This window comes from Myotis myotis, unplaced genomic scaffold, assembly GCF_014108235.1.
Source record: "Myotis myotis isolate mMyoMyo1 unplaced genomic scaffold, mMyoMyo1.p scaffold_m19_p_2, whole genome shotgun sequence".
NCBI lineage: Eukaryota > Metazoa > Chordata > Mammalia > Chiroptera > Vespertilionidae > Myotis > Myotis myotis.
Window position 1 is genome coordinate 69679063 of NW_023416324.1, and position 12583 is coordinate 69691645.

Genomic DNA, 12583 nt, shown 5'->3' on the forward strand with positions numbered 1-12583 from the left:
GCTTTCATCATCCCAGCTATTAGCTTGAAGGGGTTTTCCAAAGAAATGAAGCACAGAGAACACACAGAATAAAAACTGATTGTATAGAGCCCCAGTTAAGAAAAAAGAAAAGAAAAACAAAACAGGGAAGAAAACCATGAGCCTGGATCAGAACACTATGGCCGCTTGGACAGATCTAGGATGTGTAGGTTACCAGTCGGCATTAGCAGCATCAGAAAGCACCTGTGAGGAGAGTAGGACCCAGTGGTTCAACAGCATCCTCCTGGAGCACAAGGTCAAGCAACATGAACATAGGAAAGCAAAGTGCACCACGACGTGATAAGGAAAAGACAGAAAGGACTTCAGCTGGAAAGACACAGAGTGATACGCTGGGAATGACCACATCCCAGTCAGGACCCTGGTGAGGATTAAATGGTCTAGATCAGTGGTCGGCAAACTGCGGCCCCTTGAGTGTGGCTCTTCCACAAAATACCACGTGCGGGCGCACACGTACAGTGCGATCGAAACTTCGTGGCCACGCTCAAGGGGCCAAAGAGCCGCATGTGGCTCGCGAGCCGCAGTTTGCCGACCACTGGTCTAGATCTATGCTTGGGTCTATACAATCATCAGGGACAGAGCACTGAAAGCTGGGCCACTTTACATCTCCCAGCGGCTGCTGGCCCCTGTGATCCGAGGTTTCTTTACCTTTTATTGTGGGGGTGGCCTTCCAGTGTCACTCACCACAGCATACGCTCAGGTCACTGGTAACAAGGCGCTAAACTTTACTTAACTTTCAATACCAATACTTAGCACATGGCGGCCACTCAGAAAATGACAACTGAATATTTAATTTTCAATGATACAAAAGTATTTTATTCTATGAATAATATGCACTATAGTATATAATACCATCTCATTCACTAACTGTTGAGTATGTGTGTCCTAATCTCTGAAACAGACTATAAACTCTCTGTAGGCAAAAGACATCTTATATTTAATACTGTGCTTAATACATAGATCATTTTAAGTGATTTATTTATCACAGAAAATTCATAAGTGTATGTTACCTAAAAGGTTAAAAAAAAAAAAAAAAAAAAAGGTTAAATATATTAATAGGCATAAATAGCTAATTTACAGAAAAGTAAAAATAAAATTTTTTAAATGAGCAATACTCAAACTATTTCTGCAAGACAGCTCGGATCATTTTCATATCTGGCATGAGGAAAAGTACTACAAGCAGACTACGAATGAACAGTACATCAAGCATAGCCACAGCAAAATAAAATTTTCCTTGGTTGTTCCGACGCCACTTCACAGCATTTTGGAGATGCGATCTGCGTCCAGTAATAAACAGATCGATCACCACCGTGAACAACAGAGGCTGTGGAAACAGAGTGGGGCATTAACTGTAGCATCAGATAAACAGAGATGCACACGACAAAAAGCACACAGTAGGGAGAGTGAAGAAAGGAGAGATAAAGCCATTACTTGTCCAAGAGTACCTGAAAAAAGAAACACTCTGCCACTAATAGTACATCAATAAAAAGTTTTCGGACTTATTCCTTCTAAAACTGTTCACTGAGCATCATCATGGCACAAAGAATAACAATGCATACCCACAGAGGGGACATCAACTCCTCTCCTGACGAATTTCTTTGCAGCCCTCAGGCATACATTTCTTCTTGGACTACATATTTAAAATAGTAATAAATATATAACTCAAATGAAAAAGGTTTTTTAAAAAAATTTAGGAAACGAAAAGAAAAATAGGTATGAGACAGATATTGGTGTTTCAGTCCAAATTTTTCCAGATGGTCAAAAGTGTCAAGGCCTGGCTCACACAATCAAGGAAAGATTTCTAGGAGCCCCAGTTCTGGGAGCTTTCCTGGAAACGGCTCCCTCCTCAAGATGTGGCAATGTCTGGCCAAGACGAATCCTCGACTCTGGCACATGAGGCTTAGGCAAAACCCCAAAAACCATTTGGCAAAGAAGAATTCACACTATGATTGGGAAATTAAAAGAAAAAATATTCCATACTTTTTTAGAAAAGATCATTTGGCAGGAACAGAAAGTCCCCCTAGCACCCGCTCATCTAATCCCTCGGCAACCTTCCTCTTCTAGCCTTCCTCCACTTGAATAAATCTTGCTGAAGGGAAGATAAAGGACAACCAAAAACAACCAACAAAAGAATGAAGGTATAGAAGCTCCTGAAATATCTCTTAAAGAATTCCTGCCTAAGGTATCTAATTTCTATCAGGCAGGAAAAAAAAAAAAAGATAAAAGAAAAAGAACTTTCTCTTAAGAACCAATTATAGAGCTCAGGATAGATTACAGTTACAAAGATAAGAATATACTGCTGCCCAGCTAGTGTGGCTCAATGGTTGAGTGTCAACCCATGACCAAGAGGTCAATGGTTTGATTCCCAGTCAGACCCCCCGCCCCCAGTAGGGGGTGTGCAGGAGGCAGCTGATTGATGTTTGATGTTTCCATCTCTCTCTCCCTCTCTCTTCCTTTCTCTCTAAAATAAATAAAAACATTAAAAAAAAAACAATATACTGCTGAAGATTTTCATGGGTAGATTATTGTCAGGTGATCATTGTCTAAAGACCAGAGCTAAAGCAGAGTACAGCACAGGAATAGCCAACGGAGAAATGATACATATGGTATCCAATAATTTTCACCTTGAAAATCCACACAGTAATTTAAAGAGTTGACTCTCAATCCCACATCAAATTTGCATAACAATAAAGGCTAGCAGCTATCCATGGGCTTCAGAAGGAATAGAGAACTGAACAGGGCCATGTGACTCTGAAGGCTCTTGGGGCAAAGTGGGCTGCATTCTAAATGAGGGAACAATGATTAGTCTCTAAATTAGTAGCTTTTCTGTTAATCTTTGGGAGTCACAGAGCATTAGACTTGAAAACTTAATGTAAAATATGAATCCGCTCCACAAATGCACTCACACACATACAAAATCCAGATGCCCACCAAATTCTGTAGACAATGTCAAGAAAATAGTCCATCACAGGACCCATGAACTCCATATTAAACACCCATTGTAGAAGAGCAGGAAAATCTAATGGCAGAAACGGAAACAAAACAAAAAGACTTCATCTAATTAAACCAGAAATTACACCTCTGGTCTGAAAATGCCACCCTCTCCGAGAAACAACTTAATAGATGACAACTCAGAATTTAAAAAACTTGCACACACAGTGACCTCTTTTTACCATACTTTGGCCACACAGCTGCCAATACAGCCTAATCCAGAAGCTCCTGCTCTAATTATGTCTGTCTCCAACAGTGCTAAATTTCAATCTTCCTAATGGCGTGAGAAAATGCAAGCAAATCTGGTCTGTCACATTCCATATGTAGACACTGCCCCTCAGACAATTCTGATCCTTCCTCAAAATGAAAGAAAGCTAATTGCTCTAATCTGTCCTACCACATCTGTTTATATCAGGTCTTCTGAGGTTATCTGTGCACTCCACAAACTACTAGATATAATTAATGTATTTCTTCTATTTTATAAAGAAATTTAAAGTAAAACTTTTCTGAGCACTTTTCTGGGGAATCTGAACACAGTTTTGACCAAAGTCATGGCCAAACCTCAGGAGCAGAAAGCCTCTGAGATAACCTTCTTTTTTCCCACTCAGGAAGCGTGTTCTTCCTTGCCCACGTTTTCACCAGAATACAACAAGGATGATTTTTCTCTGGACCTTGTTAGGGTGAAGACCTCTTAGTTCTCCAAAGATTATCTTTGTTAAGCAAAACCTATATATTGTCTCAAACTCTATAAATCATGTTATGAAAATGAACTGTGTACTACCTTACAGGAAAGAGGAAAAAAACAAACACCTACTCTCTTTATGGAAAAATGCCATATAAAAATGGTTTTGAATTTCCCAAGATTCATAGTAGAGATGCAAGACATTCTCCTATAGTGATTTCAGAAACGTCTTATTAGACCTCCTACTCCTGGGATTTGTTACAACAAACAAAAGCAAACTGAGTGAAACAACTGATAAGAGAACCTAACACTTGTCCAATTTTGCGAATGCGTCAGGGAGGCTCTGTTTCCACATTTCTGATTGTTCTAACAGCCCCTATGGACTTGTGAAACAATGAAGTCATCCATAACCCTACCAGAGAGACTCCTGTTCTCTAAAACCAGACCAAACAATGCTCTGGAATGGATGATCCAATCATCAGTTTACACAGAGATAGATAAGAACTCTAGCAGCGGGTCTATAACCAAGACCCATAAAATCACACCCTGGTCTGTAGTAGCAGCCATCTATCCCCTCTTCAGAGATGAAAAGATATCCTCCTAGCAACAGTGTTGGTAATAATTGAAAACACCGTGAATCTGGGTCCTGTAGCACCCATAATTTACACAGACAGTGAGACACAAATCTATTCCAGGACACAAGAGTACCATGGCTGAATTCGAATTTCACTTACATTTGGACAATATGACTTTTAGGAATGCAAATCTGACCCCAGATGCATCAGAAATGTGCAACCAATTGATGGGAATGGGGAACAGTAGTTAGTTGCTGCTGGAGTGTTTTAAAATGTATTCCGGCCTGAGGAACCCCCAAAGCTGACAATGTGTCATTGCTTGTCTTTCACCATTTGCGAATTTATATCAAAAGTTTCCTTAAAATTGTCTTGGAGGGATGGATTTGGAGCTTTTAAAAATTTCCTTATTCTTTTACATTTCTCTGAATTCCTAGAGGCACGTCAATCAGTTGGGCTGAATTCAAGGAATTCTAACCCCCTTAGTGTCTCTATCCCCACCAGGAGAGACAACTTACCATTATCCCTGGTCCCAACAGTACTTGGGTCAAAGATTTCATCCTATAACAAATGATACCAAAATGATTTCACCTTGCTATCCCAAATGGCATAAAAAAGACTTCACACTGCTCACTGCTGTGGCAAGTGACATCAAGCTCCTTCCTAAATGGTTTGTCTTGAAACTCTTTAACAGGGTAAGAGGAACACAGCCCAGCAATTCCAAAACGAATTCCTCCTCCTCCCAATAAGGACGGGATTCAGGATTACCTGGGAACCTCTGAATATAATCTAATATGATCACAACATGGGGGGGGGGGGGGGAGAAGGAGGGGACCTAAGTTTGAAATGTGATGCAAAAATAAGTCTGCCCTCTCTGCCTATATTTTGAACTAGAGGACCGATGCACAAAATTCGTGCAAGGGGCTCGGCCATCGCAGCCCCGCCCACTTGTCATTCTGGAAGGTCGTTCTGCTGTCCAGTCTAATTAGCATATTAGCTCTTTATTTTATAGGATGCCCTGGAAAAATACTCAGGACTAAATTTGGGTTGGGTATTGAGGCACAAGAACTCATATAAACCGAAAAATATTTCTGAAACAACAGGTCATGATCCCCAAAGGGGTTCTGGGAGAGTTTTAAGGGGATTCCAGAGATCCTGGACCTTCCTTCCCAGAGCAGCCCACAGCTCGGTCACGGTCACTGTGGGGAAGGGAGGCAGGGAAGGGAGGCACTGGGCGTGATATGCTCCGGGGTAGGAACCTCAGCAGGCTGTTGCTGACTCACAGGCACCTTCCCACTGCCCTTCATACTGTATGTTACTAAAACACCATGACCTTCCAGGATCCTCGTCTGCAGCACCCTCCCACCAGCTCAAGATGCAATTTCCAGTAAATCTTTCCCCATCCTGCAAGCAGAGCTGGAGCTCAGCGCTGCTCCCACAGACCACACTCATGTGTCTACTTCCACAGTAATAATCTGTTTAGATGTCTGTCATTTACTTCCCACCCCTTACACTGTGAAATTCTCAGGGCATTCTTCAAGGGCAGAAACTGAGTCACACTCATTTCTGCATCCTTGGGCCTACCTAGCACAGGGCTGGACAGCTAGTAAGCAGTCAACAAGTTTTCTGGAAGATTCTATAAAAGTTATTCAGGAAATGTGGTTCAAGTAATTATTATAGAACTATATTGTGAAGTCTTTCTGGCCAAAAAGGAGTGGGGGAGGGTACATCTAGTAAGGAGAACATTAACTTCATATCAAGTTTGACTTGAACTTTAAAAGAGTCAAGAAAAGCAGATTCTAACTCATGCTCCCAAAATGAATGCCAGAGGCTGCCTAGAATGCATGTTGGAGAGGAATCGGGGCCACCTCCAGGCTCTGTGGGAATCAACACCCAGACATTCTTGACTGTAGAGCAGTACCTATGCCATGTATGGGAATCACACTAGGCTAAAAAAGAAAACAGATTTTTTAAATATTTAATAGTTATGCAAACACAAATATGTAAAATGGGGAAAAAAACCTACGGAAAATGTTTTCCTTTCCAGGGATAGATAACAAAGATAAAAAATTTTGACCAAATGTTCTACTAGCCTTAAGAGTAGTAATTTTCAACTAGTGTACCCCAAGAATTTTTAAAATACACAATACCTAACTATTCAGTCAGGGTCACTGACCTCTTTTCCCTTAGATTGTCAAATAAAAAAATGACAACAAGCAACACAACAACAGTCGTCTGGTGTAAATGATTCAAAATTATACCATTTTTTTTGTCAGATCAACAAAAAATACATTTTTGGCGTGCCGCATAATTTTAGTAATTAGTTTATGTGTGCTATGAGATAAAAAAAAATGGTTAAAATAATTGTTTTAGAGGCATAGAATTTTAAATGCTTTTCTTCAGGCAATAATGTGTTTTAGAACAGTTAGGAATTAAAATTCTAGACAAATTCAAGGGACTCAATTTTTGCACATTGATTAATGTGAAAAAAGTTGTGTGGGTTTTTTTTTATATTCCTTGTCTCACTTAATAGATTCATTCCAAACACTTCATATTGTTTTCTAACTCTAATATATAACCAACACTCCATATGACTATGTACTATGTAAATTTATTTCCTCTCAACTTCTACTTTTTATAATGAGCTTAAATTTGTTTTCTTTCTACTTAAACAGTATTTTGACATGCATATGTCTATAACAACAGGACCTCAGAATGGTCTGTGTGTCAGTACTATGGTGAACAACAGAACTGTATAACAAAGAGAATCACTGCAGTGACCAGTGGAAGCTGATTTCAAAAGTAGGCATAGCAAGAACCTGATTCCTACATGATCTGAATACTGGATTAATCATTTGCATCTGCCAATTGCAGGCACAGATCTCAATAAAGATTGCTGCTCAAGCACCATCTTAAAGTTGGTAAATTTGAAAAGGCAAAAAGCTCCACACAAAGTACACTGGTATTCAGGTAGTAATTTAAGATACTTCAAGCATCAAAGACTGGCATTTGAATTCCCCTGAGCTAGTGTATTCACCTGAAGCTGATAAGGAATTCCAAATGGGCATACAGTGTCAGCTTTCTAGCACAAAAGAGAAATCTGGAGAGGAGTAATTACTAAGATACGGATGTTCAAAAAGTCTACACTTGAGTCACTGTAGTTAGTAAGAATAGTGGTGGCAGCAGTAGTGACAGCCACCATTATTTTCTTACAACAAAAGACAATAGGCAGGCCCAGGGTGCTTCTGTTGGGTTAAGACTTACTGCTCTCATCAGAAAAAGGTGGTTTGAATAATTACCTATTATTCCCAATTTAAAGGTGAAGAAATTGGTGCCTAAAGATAAGTAGTTTTTCCAAAGTCATACTGCTAGAAAGTGGCAGTGCTAGGAGAATGAATGTCTCTCATCATCTGTTCTCTTTCTTTTTTTTCTCCCTACCTTCCTAAGCCACCCTTAATTTTGGGTATTGGCCTTGAGGCATAGGAGAAGACAGGGAGCTACTCTATAGAAGTAAGAGGCAGGAACTATTTTGCTTCTGGAAAAGGAAAGATAAGGAAGAAAAGACGGGGACTGAGTTGTGAGCAAGATGGCTGGGAGCTAGCACAACTAAGAGGTTGCGAAACTCCACAGGGATGGATCAACAGGTATTTTGGGAACAGAGCTGTCTACAGTGTCAGCTACAACTCTTTGGATTGCTTTGATGCAAATCGTCCTCTATCTCCTCTACCAAAGCTTTAATAACGCTCGCTGTCCCCACGAATGAATGCTCTATGGAACTCAAAATGGTGTTGGTTATGTTTCAAATCCAAGTGAGTCAAGTGTACCTTAGACACATCCCACGAGGAATTATAAACCCGGGAAAGTGGAGATGGCCCTGGGAGCTCTAAGGCTCTGACAATCTGCAGAAATAGGCCTTCCTCTGGATTTCTAGAGGCCACGGAATTAACAGAGGTGCAAGCCAATTATACCCTGAGCTCCAGGGGCCCCCGGTTGAATATGTGGATGAGACCAAATTACTCTCTAAGGAAATGGAATTCTGATCAGGGCAGGAAAAGCTTGGGAATTCTATGAAGTCTGCTTTCCTTTGAAAGCTCTAACAAAAACAACTCCTGAAGTTCTCAATATCTCCCCCCCCTCCCTCCCCCCCCCCCCCCGCCCCGGCTCCCTGCCTGCCCCAAGGCTATTCTGGTCTCATCCATCCAGGTTATGATGTTAAGTAGAAATATGTTTAGAGAAGCTTTCATTTCAGTGTTACATGGCCTATCTTGACAGAGGGAGAAACATTTCAGAAATCAAAGCCACGTGGAGAACATGTGATCATTCTGTGTTTTGGGAGCACTTTTCCTGAAAAAGTACTGTTTTCTTTGAACAAATATGTTCCACTATCTTTTAGAGGCATGGAATTTTAAATGCTGTTAATTCAGACAGTGAGCTGTGTCAGAACAGCCTAACACACAATGGAGCAAATGCACTTTGTAGTGTTTATATTAGAGTTCAGTACTTTGCCCCTTTTCCTTCTCAGAATCTGTTTTCCTTGAGCCCTGAAATGAGTTTTCAGGGTAAGAACTACGATCACAGAAAGCAGAGGGAAAGCTGCCAAAATACTTACACAGAATGTGGCATGCTGCAGTTGTTAAGCGCCTAAGATGGGACAATATCTCCTTAAAGCCAGTACTGAAGGGTTTATGAGGCAGCATTAAACGTCGTCCAACCCTAGCCAGTTTGGCTCAGTGTATAGAGCGTCAACCTGCAGACGGAAAGGTCCTAGGTTCGATTCCAGTCAAGGGCATGTACCTTGGCTGGATCCCCGGCCCTGGTTGGGGCAGCGTGTGGGAGGTAACCAGTCTATGTGTCTATCTATCTCTCCCCCTCCCTTCCACTCTCTAAAAAATCAATGGAAGAATATCCTCAGGTGAGGATTAACAACAACCACAACAACAATAAAGTAGTTCAAAACATTTGTTCTAACTGGAAAGGGACAGAGCTACAATAAGGACTATGATACCGGGTAACAAATTGAGTATAGTAACTCAATATCCTTAAAACCCTTTAAGCAGTTATTAATAACCTGGAGGGAAAAAGAAAATAAAAAGTAACAGAAAGAAAGAAGCAAAAGAATTGTAGGAAGTCTAAACAAGGTTCCTTATTTAGATCCAGAAATCCTGTTGATGTTATTTATAGGTAAATCAGAATTGAGTGCCATAGCAGGGACTAGAAATGCATTTTACGTCAGAATGTAACAAGTGCAAATTCTAACAAAAATTACTTGATACTCAAGTTGTATAACTAATACTATACCAGTCATTCATTTCCCAGTAATGAAGAGACTGTAATCCTGTCAAAACCGTACACGTAGTCCTCAAAATTTAAACCCTGATAAATCAATATTATTGAGAATTCATAAATGTATACAGCAATAGGGGAAAAAAAGGGGAAAAGCAATTCATTTCCAAGTGAATAATTAAAATTGCTTCCCCTATGTGACACAGGGAAATATGAGGTTCTTCCTTAATATTTGGAAATGCTAATTGTGTCTTAACTTTATATACACAGTCTCATTTTTTATGCTTAACATGAGAAAATATAAGCATCTACTCTCTGAATTTTGTTCTGTCTGTTCAACATGGAAGGCATGCGTGCAGCTGGAACATCGGTATTTAGAAAGAGTTTGAAAGTGTTATAAAGGCAAATGGAGAAGGTACAAGCTATTTTCATAACGTATCTCTAAAGAACTTGCTCATTCTGAAATCAGAATCTAGAAGGCACCTAAAAGTACCAACATCAAACAACAAAGCTGGTTTATAATTCCGTCACGTCCCAAATGCCTATGAAGTCAGCAGCTGCTGGTCTTCTACTTCTCATTTTCAGCAAAACTACTCTAGACTACCATTCTGTCTCTGACTCATCCTTTGAAAATACCACTAATAAGCAGTAAGTAGAACCAAAATGGGAAAAGTAGAATGGGGTGCAGGGGGAGGCATTACAAAACATTCAGGCTTAGATTATAAAGTTAAACATTCCAAAATTACCAGTATCGTGTAGGAAAAAAATTAAGATTCTCTGCCATTCATGATGTTCCGGTAGAAATAAGAAATTTGACTCATGACCAATCTCTCTATAAAAACGTGGTTTGAAATAAGCAAAATGTGGTATATCCATTTAATAGAATATAAAAAGACGTAAGTACTGATACACATCACAACATGGATGAGCCTTGAAAACACGATGTGAAGTGAAAGCAGCCAGATACAAAAGGCCACATGTTGTGTGATTACATGATAAGTCCAGAGCAGGCAAATCCACAAAGCAGAGTGCCAGGGCCTGGGGCTGGGGGAGAATGGAAGTGACTGCTAATTGGTACGGAGTTTCTTTGTGGGATGATGAAAATGTTCTGCAATGAGATAGTGGTGATGGTTGCACTACACTGTCAATGTACAAATGCCACAGAACTGTACACTTTAAAATGGATAAAACGGTAAATTTTACCTTCTGTGTTTTTTAACACACCCCAAAAAGATGTGACTTGAACTTCCATATGGGACGGACCAGACCAAGTCTTGAGTTTCAAATCTCATCCGGAATGACCTTCGTGTGATACTACAAGGAACACAGCCTCTCAGGAGGCTGAAAAGTCACACCAATCCTCAGCACTTCAGATCCAAGGCAGTCAACGCTGAGCCACACACGAAGTAGCTTGCGTTTCCTATGCATCTTCTTTTCATTTATTCAGACAGCATTAGTCAAGTACCTACGACATGCCAGCCTATCTTTCCCAAATATGCTCACAGTCCAGAGGGAGACAGGCACATGAAGAGATTATTACAGCCCTAGCCAGTGCAGTGGGTAGAGTGTCAGCCTGCAGACAAAAGGGTCCCAGGTTCAATTCCAGTCAAGGGCACGTATCTCGGTTGCAGGCTCAATCCCCAGTAGGGGCCTTGCAGGAGGCAGCCAATCGATGTTCCTCTCTCATCGATATTTCTCTCTCTCATTCCCTCTCCCTTACTCTCTCTCTAAAAAATAAATAAAAACACTTTTTAAAAATAAAATAAATAAAAAGAGATTATAATAATACAGCACCAATGCTGAAATATGGCCAGGTGTATGGGGAGAGAAGAGGATGTCAAGAGTCAAGAGAGGCAACAAGCAGCTCAGGCTGGGTCTCGAGGCAAAACAAATCGGACCCAAACTTCTCTGTTAAGAAACAGGAAAAATCTGCCAACATGATAAATCTTCTTCTCCCATTCCTTCTTAATTTCCTGAATTACTTGGATTGGCTAGATGACCACTTGTCAGAGATATTTTAGAAACAAAATTCATAAGCCAAGTATAAGCTGGACTGGATGAACACTAAGACTCCTTCTGACTCTACGGATTCCATGACTTTATTATTGAATTCCTTTCTCAAGACTTTCAGAATCACTTTACCCATGTCCTATTTCACTTCTCTACCGAAGTTTGCTAAATTTGTTTTTAAAAGTCCATATATTTAACTAGGGACCCAGTGCATGAATTTGTGGACCTTGAAAGGAACTCTGGGCCTCAAGGCTGCGGTGGGCACAGGGGTGGGTCTCAGCCCATCCTCTGCGCCCCTGCCTGGCCCCTCCCACCGCACCCCGGTCTCCTCTCTGCCGACAGTCCCCATCCCCTGCTCCTGCCGCCGACACTCCCACATGCTGAGGGCACCGGCCCACTTGCACCCACTGACGGCACGGAGTGATTGCGGCTGGTGCCAACAGCGGGTGTGAGTAGCACCAGCACTGTCAGAGGGTCTGAGCGGTGGCTGCTGCCCCAATCACCCCTCAGGAGCAGGGGGAGGTGGAGAAGCCTTCAGGGGTGATCAGGGCTGGCAGCCACTGCATACACCCACTGACGGTGCCGAGTGATCAGGACTGGCTCTGGGCACCAGCAGGGGGTGCAAGCGGTGGCTCTGGCATCGGCTGTGGGTGCAAGCAGGGCCGGCGCCAGCAGCAGGTGTGAGCAGCAGCTCTGGCACCAGCAGCAGGTGTGAGCAGGGCCAGCGCCAGCAGCAGGTGCAAGCGACGGGCAGGACTGCGGCACACGGGAGCAAAGAATTTTCAGTAACCACCAAAGGCTCGCCTTGATGACAGCAACTGGCGCCCTGCCTTGGTCTGGAGCCCCCACTTGCCTGCTCCACCATCCCGCCACAGCCAACGCCCACCATGTTCTGCGCATGACCCCTGGTGGTCAGCATACATCATAGTGACCGGTTGTTCGGTTCTTCCACCATTCGGTCTATTTGCATATTAGAGTTTTATAGAGAGATAAGCAATACAATAAATTC

The 12583-nt window shown here is 41.7% G+C and overlaps 1 protein-coding gene across 3 annotated transcripts in view; it reads right to left on the minus strand.

Annotated features, from left to right (window-relative positions):
- The window catches only part of TGFBR3 (transforming growth factor beta receptor 3), a 199268-nt gene that overhangs the window by 73682 nt on the left and 113003 nt on the right, over positions 1-12583 (minus strand). The gene's annotated exons all lie outside the window — the stretch shown is intronic.